Source organism: Oryctolagus cuniculus, chromosome 11 (assembly GCF_964237555.1).
Source record: "Oryctolagus cuniculus chromosome 11, mOryCun1.1, whole genome shotgun sequence".
Taxonomy (NCBI): Eukaryota; Metazoa; Chordata; class Mammalia; order Lagomorpha; family Leporidae; genus Oryctolagus; species Oryctolagus cuniculus.
In genome coordinates, this window is record NC_091442.1 from 22,707,850 (window position 1) to 22,720,899 (window position 13,050).

Sequence of the window (13,050 nt, forward strand, 5' to 3'; positions counted from 1 at the left end):
ACTTGGGTCATCTTCCACTGCTTTTACCAAGCCATTAGCAGGGAGCTGGATCAGAAGTGGAGCCGCTGGGACATGAACTGGCACCCATATGGGACATTGGCATCACAGGCGGCAGCTTAACCTACTATGCCACAACGCAGGTCCACATGTGGTGGGTCCTTGAAACACACCAAGCCCCATGCCCGCAACTGGGGCCTCTTCCCCTATTACCTCCAGTTTTTTCCTATACCACCTCAGGCCTCCGTTCAAATGCCACTTTCTTGTTTCCAAATCACCCAATATAAAACACTACCAGCCTTCCACACACTGGTACTTCTATTACCTATTACGTTTTATCTGTCTCTATCAAATTATTACTTGTAGGCCGGCGATGTGGCTCACTTGGCTAATCCTCCGCCTGCGGTGCCGGCACCCTGGGTTCTAGTCCCAGTTGGGGCGTCAGGTACTAGTCCAGGTTGCTCCTCTTCCAGTCCAGCTCTCTGCCGTGGCCCGGGAGGGCAATGGAGGATGGCCCAAGTGCTTGGGTCCCTGCACCCGCATGGGAGACCGGGAGGAAGCACCCGGCTCCTGGCTTCGGATTGGCACAGCGTGCTAGCCGTAGCGGCCATTTGGGGAGTGAACCAACAGAAGGAAGAACTCTCTCTGTCTCTCTCTCATTGTCTATAACTCTCTTTCTCTCACTGTCTAACTCTGCCTGTCAAAAAAAAAATTATTATGTGTAATGCATACCAGAATATAAGTTCCAGGCCGGCGCCGCGGCTCACTAGGCTAATCCTCCACCTAGCGGCGCCGGCACACCGGGTTCTAGTCCCGGTCGGGGCGCCGGATTCTGTCCCGGTTGCCCCTCTTCCAGGCCAGCTCTCTGCTGTGGCCAGGGAGTGCAGTGGAGGATGGCCTAGGTCCTTGGGCCCTGCACCCCATGGGAGACCAGGAAAAGCACCTGGCTCCTGGCTCCTGCCATCGGATCAGCGCAGCGCGCCGGCTGCGGCGCGCCGGCCGTGGCGGCCATTGGAGGGTGAACCAATGGCAAAAGGAAGACCTTTCTGTCTCTCTCTCTCACTGTCCACTCTGCCTGTCAAAAAACAAAAACAAACAAACAAAAAAAACAAAAACAAAAACAAACAAAAAACAGAATATAAGTTCGACAAATGAAAAAACATTACTTTATTGAGTGCTGTATCCCCAGCTTCTAAGACAGTGCCTGGCATATAAACAGACACCCAATACACATTTAACTTACTATATATAAGGACATTAGGTAACATGACCCCTATTATCACCAATGGTCTTGCAAAATGCTCACAGTTCTATAGCCACCTAGAAAGTTAGCAGAGGGGGCTGGTGCCATGCCATGGCATGGTGGGTAAAGCTGTTGCCTGCAGTGCCAGCATCCCATATGGGTGCCAGTTCAAGTCTCGGCTGCTCCGCTTCCAATCCAGCTCTGTTATGGCCTGGGAAAGCAGCAGAGGATGGCCCAAGTCCTTGGGTTTCTGTACCTTCTTGGGAGACTTGAAAGAAGCTCCTGGATCCTGGCTTCAGGTAGGCCCAGCGCTGGCAGTTGCGCCCATTTGGGGAATGAACCAGTGGATGGAAGACTTCTCGCTCTCTTTGCCTCTCTGAAACTCTCTGCCTTTCAAATAAATACATAAATCTATAAAAAAAGAAAAAAAAAGCCACCAGAGGCAGGTGTTGGGGCACAGCAGGCACAGCAGTTTGGGCCACTGCTTGGGACACCTACTTCCCAAACAGGAATACCTGGTCCAAGTCCCACATACTCCACACTTCTGATCCAACTTCCTGCTAATGTGCCTCGATGACCCAAATGCTTGAGTCCCTGCCACCCATGTAGGAGACCCAGATGGAGCTCTTGGCTCCTGGCTTTGGCTTGGCCCAGCCCCAGTGGCTGTGGGTACCAATGGATGGAAGATTGCCCTCTGTCTCTCTCTCTCTCTGACATTCTGCCTTTCAAATAAATTAATTTTAAAGAAGGAAAACAAAAAGCAGCTCAGAACAAGTTGGATAGCACTTTCTCACAATAACCACTTGCAATCTTCATAAAAAAACCTATTTGAGATAAGAGTATTGTTTCCATTTCATAAGAAAGAAAACAAAGGTTCAAAAAATAGAAGGGATACAACTGGTGAATGGAAAAGACTGAATCCCAATCTGATTCCAAATTCTAGGCTCTCTCCATTACATTAGTTGTCTCCTAAAACACAGACCTATGAAATCATAGCTCTGGGCTGCTGCTGTGACATAGTAGGTTAAACCTCCAACTGTGGCGCTGCCATCCCATATGGGTGCAGGTTCCAGTTTCAGCTACTCCACTTCTGATCTGGCTTCCTGCTAATGCACTTGGGAAAGCAGCAGGAAGATGGCCCAAGTCCTTGGGCCCCTGCAGACATGTGGAAGACCCGAAAGAAGCTATTGGCTCCTGGCTTCCGACTGGCCCAACTCTGGCCATTTTGGCCATTTGGGGAGTGAACCAGCAGATGGAAGATCTCCCCCTCTCTGGTCATTTACCATGCCTCTCAAATAAATGAATAAAACTTAAAAAAAAAAAAAAAAAAGGAAATCACAACTCTGTGAGAAACACTTCCCAAAGGGTGTGAAATGGCATCTAGGTCTGCCGCTTTTTGCTGGAAAAGGAGATCAGAAAGGCAAAAACGGAACACAGGGGCTCCCGGAAGGTCTTGCTTTTGTCATAAATTCACTCCATAATACAATCTGGGACTACCAATTCTTTCTAAGCCTTCTCAGTAAGACAAGGGTCAGAATCCTGCTCTCCAGACCTCAAGAGGTTAATGTGAAGGTCAATTCTATAGCTGTTTCCCAAACCCAAAGACAGCCTAGTCAAAGTGTCACGTGCCCTGGGGACAGCTATCCCAGCTCCACTCAGTCCTGCGACCTGTGAGTGCCTGTGTCAAATGGGGAGATACAGGATCCACCTCAGAGAACTGCTGTAGTTTATGGGCCTTTACCTGTAGCGCACTTAGTAGCACCTGACACAGTGCGACTATCAATAAGTATTAGCTATTATTATTATCATCCCGTGCCGGACCCTGGGATAGAGATGACAAAGCCGAGGCATAAGGTCCAACGAATGAGCTCACGGCGCCAAAGAGGGGCTGGAAAAGTAACTTGGTGCACTGAGTACAAAAAAACGAAAAGCGGGATTAGCTAGCTGCGCCGGGAGCCCGCGCCCCGAAGAAAGGGAGTCCCGAGGCACAGCGGCGGGCAGGCAGGTGGGGCTGGGCTTTCGCACGAATCACGTGCAAAGCCGCCCTGGCCCCGGGAGCTGCAGGGCCCCGGGGCACAGCGAGCGCGGGGCGCGCGGGGCCGCATCCCATCGGCCCGGGGCAGGTCGGCTTCGGGAACAAGGCTCAGGGAGCGCCCCTTCCGCGCCCAAGAAGCCCAGGGTGGTGCTGGCGGCAGGAAGCTGAGGGCAGCCTGCCGGAGAGCCTAGGACGCGTCCCGGCCCCTCTCTGGGCCTCGGGATCCTCCCGGGACACCGGAGGGCACTGCCGACACGGGCTTCCCTCAGGCGTCCTAGACGGGCGGGTTCCCGGGCCTTGGACCGTTAACCCGGGCACCTCCCGCCGGCCTCAGAAGCCCCAGCTCACCACACGGCTGCCGCGGACTTCCGAAGCGCTCCTCAGGAGGAAAGTGGCTGTAGCCGCCGCTAAGGCCCGATCGGGGGCGGGGGCCCACCGCGCGGCCCATGCCCCGCCCCCCGAGCTCCCGCCCTCGGGGAGGGGTCCGCCCCCGCTCCGGCCCCGCCTCGCCCCGGGAGAAGGGCGTCGGGAGGCGAACTGCGGCGCTCGGGGGCTCCCGCCATGTTGGGTACTGGCAGCCGGTTTATTTCAGAGTGTTCAGAGAGAAAGTGGAGATTATATTGCGATGTAAGATTCCTTCGCCATGACTGGGGACAGCCAGGGTCTCTGGATTCCAGCAAGGGACATTTTAAGAACAGAAAATCACTTGCCCTCAACTAACCCGTCTGACTTCAGAGTCTCCTACTGCGCATGAGTAAGAGCCCTGCGTCTAGGTGCGCCTGCGCACTGCTCCAGCCACAAATCCCTAGCCTGATTACAAGTGCGTGAGAAGTAAGAGAACCGGCGCCTGGGTAGCGATGAAACCCTGCAGGGCGACCCGTTTTCCCACCTTCGGAGCCCGAAGCTCTCTCGCAGCGAAGTTAGTGTCGTTTGGGCCACTGCACTGTTTGGTGTGCGTCTCTGCAGCTGTTAACCTTTGCCTGCATGGGCATGGGTCCAGAGAGCTGCGGTCTAATTTTCTGCGTACCTAGAACGTTCTCTTTTTTCCTTCTTTAACTGGGGCGTTATTCTCATGGAGTTTTTTTTTTTTTTTTTAAGGTTTATTTATTTATTTGAAAAAGTTACAGAGAGGCAGAGAGGTCTTCCATCCGCTGGTTCACTCCCCAAATGGCTGGAGCTGAACCCATCCGAAGCCAGGAGCCAGGAGCCTCCTCCAGGTCTCCCACGCAGGTGCAGGGGCCCAAGGACTTGGACCATCTTCCACTGCTTTCCCAGGCAACATCACAGAGCTGGATTCGAAGTACCAGGACTCGAACTGGCGCCTATATGAGATGCTGGCACTGTAGGTGGTGGCTTTACCCGCTATGCCACAGCGCCGACCCAACTCATGGCGTTTTGTTCATAAATCAGAAATGCACTTTGTGAGCTCCTTGAAGGGAGAGACTGTTACTTTGCCATCACCAGGTCTGGTACAAAACAGGTGCTAAGTGTTGAGTGACCAAAGAGATGGATGAATGAGTAGCAGGAGTGAAACAGGATACAGACCTCTGGTTAATAATCAAAAGGAATTTGAGAAGGGAACAAATACTTGGTTAAGAGCTATATTGTGTCTTTCTCAAGTAATCACAAAAAAGTTCTCAGTAGCTACTTTGAGAAAAAAAGAAAAATTGGGGGGGGGGGAAGGTGGAGAAAGGAGAACACTCACTGAAAGCAAACGATCTACAAAGAGAAAGAAGCAGCATCTCCAGACACCGAACAGAGAAAAACATGCTCGGAATTCATGGTGAAAAATCTGCCCTAGAAAATACTCCAGGGAGCCAGTGTCACAGCGCAGTGGGCCAAGCTGTTGCTTGGATGTCCTCATTCCATATCAGAGTTGCAGTTGGAGTCCTGGCTGCTCCACTTACCCAGCTTCCTATTAATGCACCTAGGAAGGCATGGCCCAAGTATTTAGGCTTCTGTCACACGTGTGGGAGAACAGGATGGAGTTCCTGGCTCCTGGCTTCAGTCAGGCTCACACCTGGCTGTTACAACTATTTGGGAAGTGAACCAGACTGTGTGTGTGTGTGTGTGTGTGTGTGCCTGTGGCTTTCCTTTCAAAACAATAAATCTTTAAAAATACTCCCGCAACAGGCGCCATGCAAGAATGTTCATTGTACGGGCCAGCATCATAGCACATTGGGTTAACCCCACTACCGATTGGATGCTGGCATCCCATATAAGCACTGTTTGGCATCCCAGCTGTTGCACTTCCAATCCAGCTCCCTGCTAATACATCTGAGAAAGCAGCCTGATGCGATTGGGCCCCTGCCACCCACATAGGAGACCCAGATGGAATTTCAGGCTCCTGGCTTTGGCCTGGCCATTGTGACCATTTGGGGAGTAAACTAGCAGGTGGAAAATCTCACTCAGTGTCATTTCTTTTGTCTCTCTGTAACTCTACCTTTCAAATAAAATAATCATTTTTTAAAGATTTTATTTATTTATTTGAAAGGTAGAGTTACAGAAAGAGAGAGGGAGAGAAAGACAGAAGGGTCTTACATCTGCTGGTTCACTCCTCAAATGGCCACAACAGCTAAAGCGGGGCTGATCTGAAGCCAGGAACCAGAAGTTTCTTCTGGGTCTCCCACGAGAGTACAGGGGCCCAAGGGCTTGGGCCATCTTCTACTGCTTTCCCAGGCTGTAGCAGAGAGCTGGATAGGAAGTGGAGCAGCCAGGACACGAACTGGTGGCCATATGGGATGCCAGTGCCACAGGCTGAGACTTAGCCTACTATACCGCAGTGCCAGCCACACACCTTTGGGTTCTGCATCCACAGAGTTAACCAACTGGGAATCAAAAATACTCAGAAAAGGAGTGCATGTTTGGCCTAACAATTAGGATGCCCATGTCCCATACAGGAATGCCTGGGTTCATACCCAGCACTAGCTCCTAACTCGACCTTTCTGCTAATAGGAGGCAGGGGTAATAGCTCAAGTGACTGGGTTCCTGCCACCCAGGTGGGAGTTCCTGGCTCCATGCCTCTGGCCCCCACCTGGGCCATTGCAGGCAGTTGGGGAGTAAACCAGAGGATGGAAGATCTCTGTCTCCCTCTCTGTAACTCTGCCTTTCAAATAAATAAAGGAAGTCTTTTTTTAAAAAAAGTTTGTTCATGTGCACTTTATTTTTCTTTAAGATTTATTTATTTGTTTGAAAGTCAGAGTTACACAGAGAGAAGGAGAGACAGAGAGAGAGAGGTCTTCCATCCATGGTTCACTCCCCAATTGGCTGCAGTGGGCAGAGCAGCGCCAATCCAAAGCCAGGAGCCAGGCGCTTCTTCTGGGTCTCCCACAAGGTTGCAGGGGCCCAAGGACTTGGGCCATCCTCCACTGCTTTCCCAGGCCATAGCAGAGAGCTGGATAGGAAGTGGAGCAGCTGGGTCTCTAACCGGCACCCATATGGGATGGCGGCACTGCAGGCAGCGGCTTTACCCGCTACACCACAGCACCGGCCCCTCATGTACACTTTAAAAATATATATTTATTTACTTATTTGAAAGGCAGAGGAGCCGGCGCTGTGGCACAGCGGGTTAATGCCCTGGCCTGAAGTGCTGGCATCCCATATGGGTGCTGGTTCTAGTCCCGGCTGCTCCTGTTCCCAACCAGCTCTCTGCTTTGGCCTGGGAAAACAGTAGAAGATGGCCCAACTCTTTGGGCTCCTGCACCCGCATGGGATACCTGGAAGAAGCTTCTGGCTCCTGGCTCCTGGCTTCAGATCAGTGCAGCTCCAGCCATTGCAACCATCTAGGGAGTGAACCAGCAGATGGAAGACCGTTCTGTCTCTACCTCTCTCTGTAACTCTGTCTTTCAAATGAATAAAATAAATCTTAAAAAAGAAAGAAAGAAAGAAAGAGCATCAGAGAGAGAGGGAGAAAGGTATCTTCCATCTGCTGATTCACTCCCCAAATGGCTTTAACAGCCAGGACTGGTCCAGGCCAAAGCCAGAATCCCAAAGCTGCATTGTGGGTGCAGGGACCCAAGTACTTGAACCATTTTCTGTAGCCTTCCCAGGTGCATTAGCAGGAAGCTGGATGGGAAACAGAGCAGCTGGGACTCGAACTAGCACTCCAATATGGGATGCCGGTGTCACAGGTCATGGCTTAACCTGCTGCACTACAGTTCCCTGAACTAACTTTCTTTTTAAAAATTTTGTAAGGGGGTTGGCACCGTGGTGCAGGTTAATCCTCCACCTGTGACGCCAGCATCCCACATGGGCGCCAGTATCCCATATGATCGCCGGTTCTAGTCCTGGCTGCTCCTCTGCCAATCCAGCTCTCTGCTATGGTCTGGGAAAGCAATAGAAGATGACCCAAGTCCTTGGGCCCCTGCACCCACTGGGAGACCAGGAAGAAGATCCTGGCTTCAGATCGGCAGCCATTTGGGGAGTGAACCAATGGACGGAAGACCTTTCTCCCTGTTTCTCCCTCTCACTGTCTGTAACTACCTCTCAAATAAATAAATAAAATCTTAAAAAAATAAAAAAATAAAAATTGTGTAAGTGGAATTTCAAAGTAGCTTGCTTAATCACCCCGTGCATGTAAATAAATAGACATAATCACCATATGTGTCGCTCCCCCTCTTCGTGGAGGAACGACACTAAACCCTGCCTAGGCTTCATATCCGAGTCACGGCACCATTATGTCGCTCCCCCTCTTCGTGGAGGAGCAACACAGGACCCTGCGCTGTTCCTTCGTCTGCTCGGCCCTCCCCGGGTTAGCTGCTGGTTCTTCCCGGGTTGGCTAATATCCCTTCCACCTCCGTGGAAGGGCGGTTCCCCCTGCCACATTCCCCACTTCCGCGGGGGAGCGGCACACCGCCGGCCGGCTCTCTCGGGGACTGCACAGGTGTTCCTTCAGATGTTCCCCTTAGATGTTTCTGGTGCATGCCGTCTCTCTCCTCCTTTATAGTCCTCCTCCGCCAATCCTAACTCGGCTGCCCACACGCCGAGTACGCTGCTCTCCTCCAATCAGGAGCAAGTCCTACAGTTTATTGGCTGAACTGGAGGCAGCTGTGTAGAAGCTGTTTTCTCCTCTCCCAGCGCCATATTGTGGGAGAGCAGATGCATAGAATAAGTCTTAATTCCAGTAACTTAGTCTAGTCCGAGTTGCTCCCCACAGATCCCCCTTTCTTTTTATTTTTGGCGTTGATACGCGCCTGTCTTCGGTGCCCCGCGGCACACACTCTGCTCTGCTTGCTAGAGTTGCCACAGGTTCTTACAAGTCCTATCAATCAGGCAAACCGAATCCGGGTCCTCTCTTCGCCATGTTGTGAGGAGGTTTTTAGGCGCTGATGCGTGCCTGTGTTCAGTGCCCTGCAGCGCATGCTCTGCTCTGCCTGCAGGTGCTTACAAGCCCTATCAGGCAAACCGAATCCAAGCCTTCTCATTGCCATATTGTGGGGAGGCTTATTGGTGTTGATTCGTGCCTATCTTCGGTGACCTGCAGCTGATACTCTGGTCGAGCCGCCTGTTGGTGCTTACCGCCTTACTAATCAGGCAGACCGAATCCAAGCCTTCTCATTGCGGTATTGTGGGGAGACTATTGATGTTAATTCATGCCTGTCTTCGGTGACCTGCGGCGCGTAAGTTGCTAGCCGCCCGCAGGTGCTCACCACCTCCCTAATCAGGCAGACCGAATCCAAGCCTTCTCATTGCGGTATTGTGGGGAGACTATTGATGTTAATAACGTGCCTGTCTTCGGTGACCTGCGGCACATAAGCTGCTAGCCGCCCGCAGGTGCTCACCGCCTTCCTAATCAGGCAGACCGAATCCAAGCTCTCTCATTGCTGTGTTGTGGGGAGGCCTTTCTATTTCTCTATCTCCAGGCATTCCTATTTCTCCCATTTTACTTCTATCTTCCAGCATTCCTATTTCTCTCATTTTACTTCTAAACTTCTGTTTCTCTTATCCCTGCAGCTTCCCGGTGCCCGCCCCGAGGCTACTTCTCGGCAGCTTCCCGGCTCTGAGCCGCTTCAGCCCGCGCCTCTCTCATCTGCGCGGCTTCCCGGCTTTGCGCGGCTTGGCTTTGCGCGCTCCGCGGTCTCCACGCCCTTCGCGTCCGCACCACGGCCTCACGCCAGCCCCGTTCCCTATCTATTCATGCCCCATGCTCTCTCTGCACGCAGCGGCTTCCGCGAGTCACACAGCGTAGCTTACGTCTCCGCCACTAGCATTCAATCCAAGTTCCCCAGACTAACCTGGCGAATTCCAACCTGGCGGCCCACGTCTCTGCCTCTGGTTCCAGATCTTCGCCTCTTGCTCCCCGGGGTGACTTGAAGAATTCCAAGGTGGCTTACGTCTCCGCCTCGGCCTGCACTCGCAGCTTCATCCTCCCTAACATTTTTCTCTACCCGGTATGTTTCCCTAAGTTTTCTTCCAACAATATTCCTCCTTCATTTCTCCTGGCCTCTCCCTACAGTCCGTATCCAAGTCTAAGTTTCTTATAGGTTTCACTTTCACTTTCAACCTGCAGTCCGTATCTGAGTTTAAGTTTCTTCTTGCTTTCACTTTAAATCCTAACTTCTTTCCCACAGTCCGTATCCAAGTCTATGCCTAGGCTTTCAATAGCTTCTTCCGGCACCTTTCTCGTCCGGCTTTCCCCTAGGCTCTTTGCTAGTCTCTCTCTCCGGTATTTTCCACTTCTTCCCGTTTCTTCCCTCCTAAGTTTCCTATCCGAGTCACGGCACCATTATGTCGCTCCCCCTCTTTGTGGAGGAACAACACAGGGCCCCGCCTAGGCTTCATATCCGAGTCACGGCACCATTATGTCGCTCCCCCTCTTCGTGGAGGAACGACACTAAACCCTGCCTAGGCTTCATATCCGAGTCACGGCACCATTATGTCGCTCCCCCTCTTCGTGGAGGAACGACACAGGACCCTGCGCTGTTCTTTCGTCTGCTCGGCCCTCCCCGGGTTTGCTGCTGGTTCTTCCCGGGTTGGCTACTATCCCTTCCACCTCCGTGGAAGGGCGGTTCCCCCTGCCACATTCCCCACTTCCGCGGGGGAGCGGCACACCGCCGGCCGGCTCTCTCGGGGACTGCACAGGTGTTCCTTCAGATGTTCCCCTTAGATGTTTCTGGTGCATGCCGTCTCTCTCCTCCTTTATAGTCCTCCTCCGCCAATCCTAACTCGGCTGCCCACACGCCGAGTACGCTGCTCTCCTCCAATCAGGAGCAAGTCCTACAGTTTATTGGCTGAACTGGAGGCAGCTGTGTAGAAGCTGTTTTCTCCTCTCCCAGCGCCATATTGTGGGAGAGCAGATGCATAGAATAAGTCTTAATTCCAGTAACTTAGTCTAGTCCGAGTTGCTCCCCACAATATGTAGGAAGATGGATATGTATTTAGTAGTCTAAGATCTGCTTTAAAGTTCTTAAATCTGGCCGGCACCACGGCTCACTAGCACCCACATGGGAGACCAGGAGGAAGCACCTGGCTCTTGACTTCAGATCGACGCAGTGCACCGGCCATGGCGGCCATTTGGAGGGTGAACCAACGGATGGAAGACCTTTCTCTGTCTCTCTGTCTCTCTCTCTCTAACTCTGCCTGTCAATAAATAAATAAATAAATAATGTTCTTAAATCCTTTATTGCAAGAATATAAACAGTCAAAGGAATGGAGTATAGAGAATTTCTGTGCAGACATTTCTGGCTGTGATTCCTGACCCCTCCTTGGCAACGACACTTGAAGTGTTCCAGCCCAGTGATTGGGAGAGGGGGCTTCCAGGAGGGTTCTGGGTGCAGAATCTGCCCATCACCACTGTGGCTGGGGAGCATAGTGACTGGGAGCTGTCTCCTGCATGGGAAGTCTAGCAACAAGAGACAAACCTGCCAACAGCTTCGGGGGCAGCCCAGGCCACACTGTTGTGCGACTTGGGTTGCTTTCCCAGAACTCATCAAGGGAAGGTTTTAAGTGAGAGAAAGAGAGCGTGCATCAGCCCATCCTGGGTCCTCATCAGTCAGACCTCCTTAAAGGGTAGAGGGACCCCAGGAATAATGACCTTGGTAATGGGGATGGGTTTGCTAAGAGAATTGAAAAAGAGGAATCCAGCCGAGAACCCCAGGAAACTCTATAGAAACAACCCTCGATGCTTTGAGAATGGACGAAACATGTGCAAGACCCAGGAAGGCGCAAAGCCAAGCCCAGTGTAGGCCTTCCTCATCTTCCTCCTATGTTAACACCTGGGTGATGAGGGAGCCGATGGTGACAGAGGGGAGGAAAAAGGAAAAACCCCAGCCACTTCCCTCTTTCTTCCTCCAGGCTAACAGTCTGAACCAGGGTCCAGGGAGCCCAGAGGATACTGTCTCTTACAGTAGATTATAAACAGTCTGTTGCTGTCCTGAGCAGGTTCATCATTAAAGAATTGATTGAGCAACGTTTTACATGCTAAATCCCAAGCTAGACAACACTGAGAGGGACCCAAAGAACAACAAATAACACACGGCCCAGTCCAGGGTTGCAGTTCACAGACGTACAGGGGAGGAAGCAAACATTTCCCATCCACACAGTGTGATAAATTCTGTAAAGAGGGTGGCAGGCTTCACAGAGTTGGTGGTGCTACAACTTGACGTTGCAGGATAAACGTGCTGAGAGATGGAGTCAGCAGGCGTCCCAAGCAGGGTGTGCGCAAAGGCACAGCAGTGTGAGACACGGGGTTGTTTGGAGAATGTCGGGAACTTCCTCTGGCTGCTGCTTCACCGCTCCATTGACTGTGGGAGTCTCCTTGGACTGGATCATTAGACAATACCACAGTCCCCTCTGGCAGCCGGGCTTTTTACCCCTGGGTCTGACCCTGCCTCAGTGGGCAGTTCTCATTCCAGTCCTAGTCCATCCCCCTGACCACACTGGGCTCTGCCTGGCCAGCTCACCCATGCATCTCTCTTACCGAGGTGACATCATTTCACCCCCATCGAGACGTTCGAGCACAGCTCCCACAGGACCAGGTCCTCCCTATCCTCCAACACAAACCTTTAATTGTGTTCTAAACTGAGAATGTATCACTGCCTTGTGCCTTAGCTAAACTCCAAGATTCTGGACAGAAATCGGGCAGAGGAAGTGCTAGAAATTTTCAAATACTAGACCTAAGTCATACTCACCTGGCGTTGAACTTCTGGCTCTCCCAATGTCTTTGAGAAAACTATTTCCCTGAACTCAAATTCCTCAGCTGCAAGGTGAAGCTAATACTAGGGTTCATATATGCAAAGTGGGAGGTAGAATTGGTTTCTGAGCTCAACAATGACAGTAAGAATTCCAGGTCCCCAGCTGTTATCAGTGGTTCCCTCTGGGGAGAGAATGAGGTGGATGGGGAAGACACTTCTTCTTTTATAAACTTTGGTGTTATTTAAATTTTTAATACTTTATTTTATTTTTTAAATTTATTTATTTGAAAGAGTTACACAGAAAGAGAAGGAGAGGCAGAGAGAGAGAGAGAGAGAGAGAGAGAGAGAGAGAGGTCTTCCAATCACTGGTTCACTCCCCAGATGACCGCAATGGCTGGAGCTGTGCCAATCCGAAGCCAGGAGCCAGGAGCCAGGGGCCTCTTCTGGGTCTCCCATGCGGGTGCAGGGGCCCAAGGACATGGGCCATTCTCCACGGCCCTCCCAGGCCACAGCAGAGAGCCAGACTGGAAGTGGGACTCAACAGGTGCCCACATGAGATGCCGGCACTGCAGGTGGCAGCATCACCTGCCACACCACAACGCTGGCCCCGTTATTTAATTTTTTACGATGATAATAACACAATT

General features: G+C 51.8%; 1 protein-coding gene across 16 annotated transcripts in view; it reads right to left on the reverse strand.

Annotated features, from left to right (window-relative positions):
• The window catches only part of CEP250 (centrosomal protein 250), a 56,280-nt gene extending 52,508 nt beyond the window's left edge, over positions 1-3,772 (reverse strand). For 8 of the 16 annotated variants that reach the window (XM_051846140.2, XM_070051898.1, XM_051846139.2 and 5 more), the window contains exon 1: positions 3,624-3,762. The gene's annotated coding sequence lies outside the window, so the exon portion shown is untranslated. Of the gene's footprint in view, positions 1-1,496; positions 1,652-3,623 lie in introns of those variants that run through there. The other 8 variants (XM_070051900.1, XM_017341656.3, XM_008256053.4 and 5 more) reach the window with 4 other exon arrangements.
• Between the last annotated feature and the right edge of the window lie 9,278 nt (positions 3,773-13,050).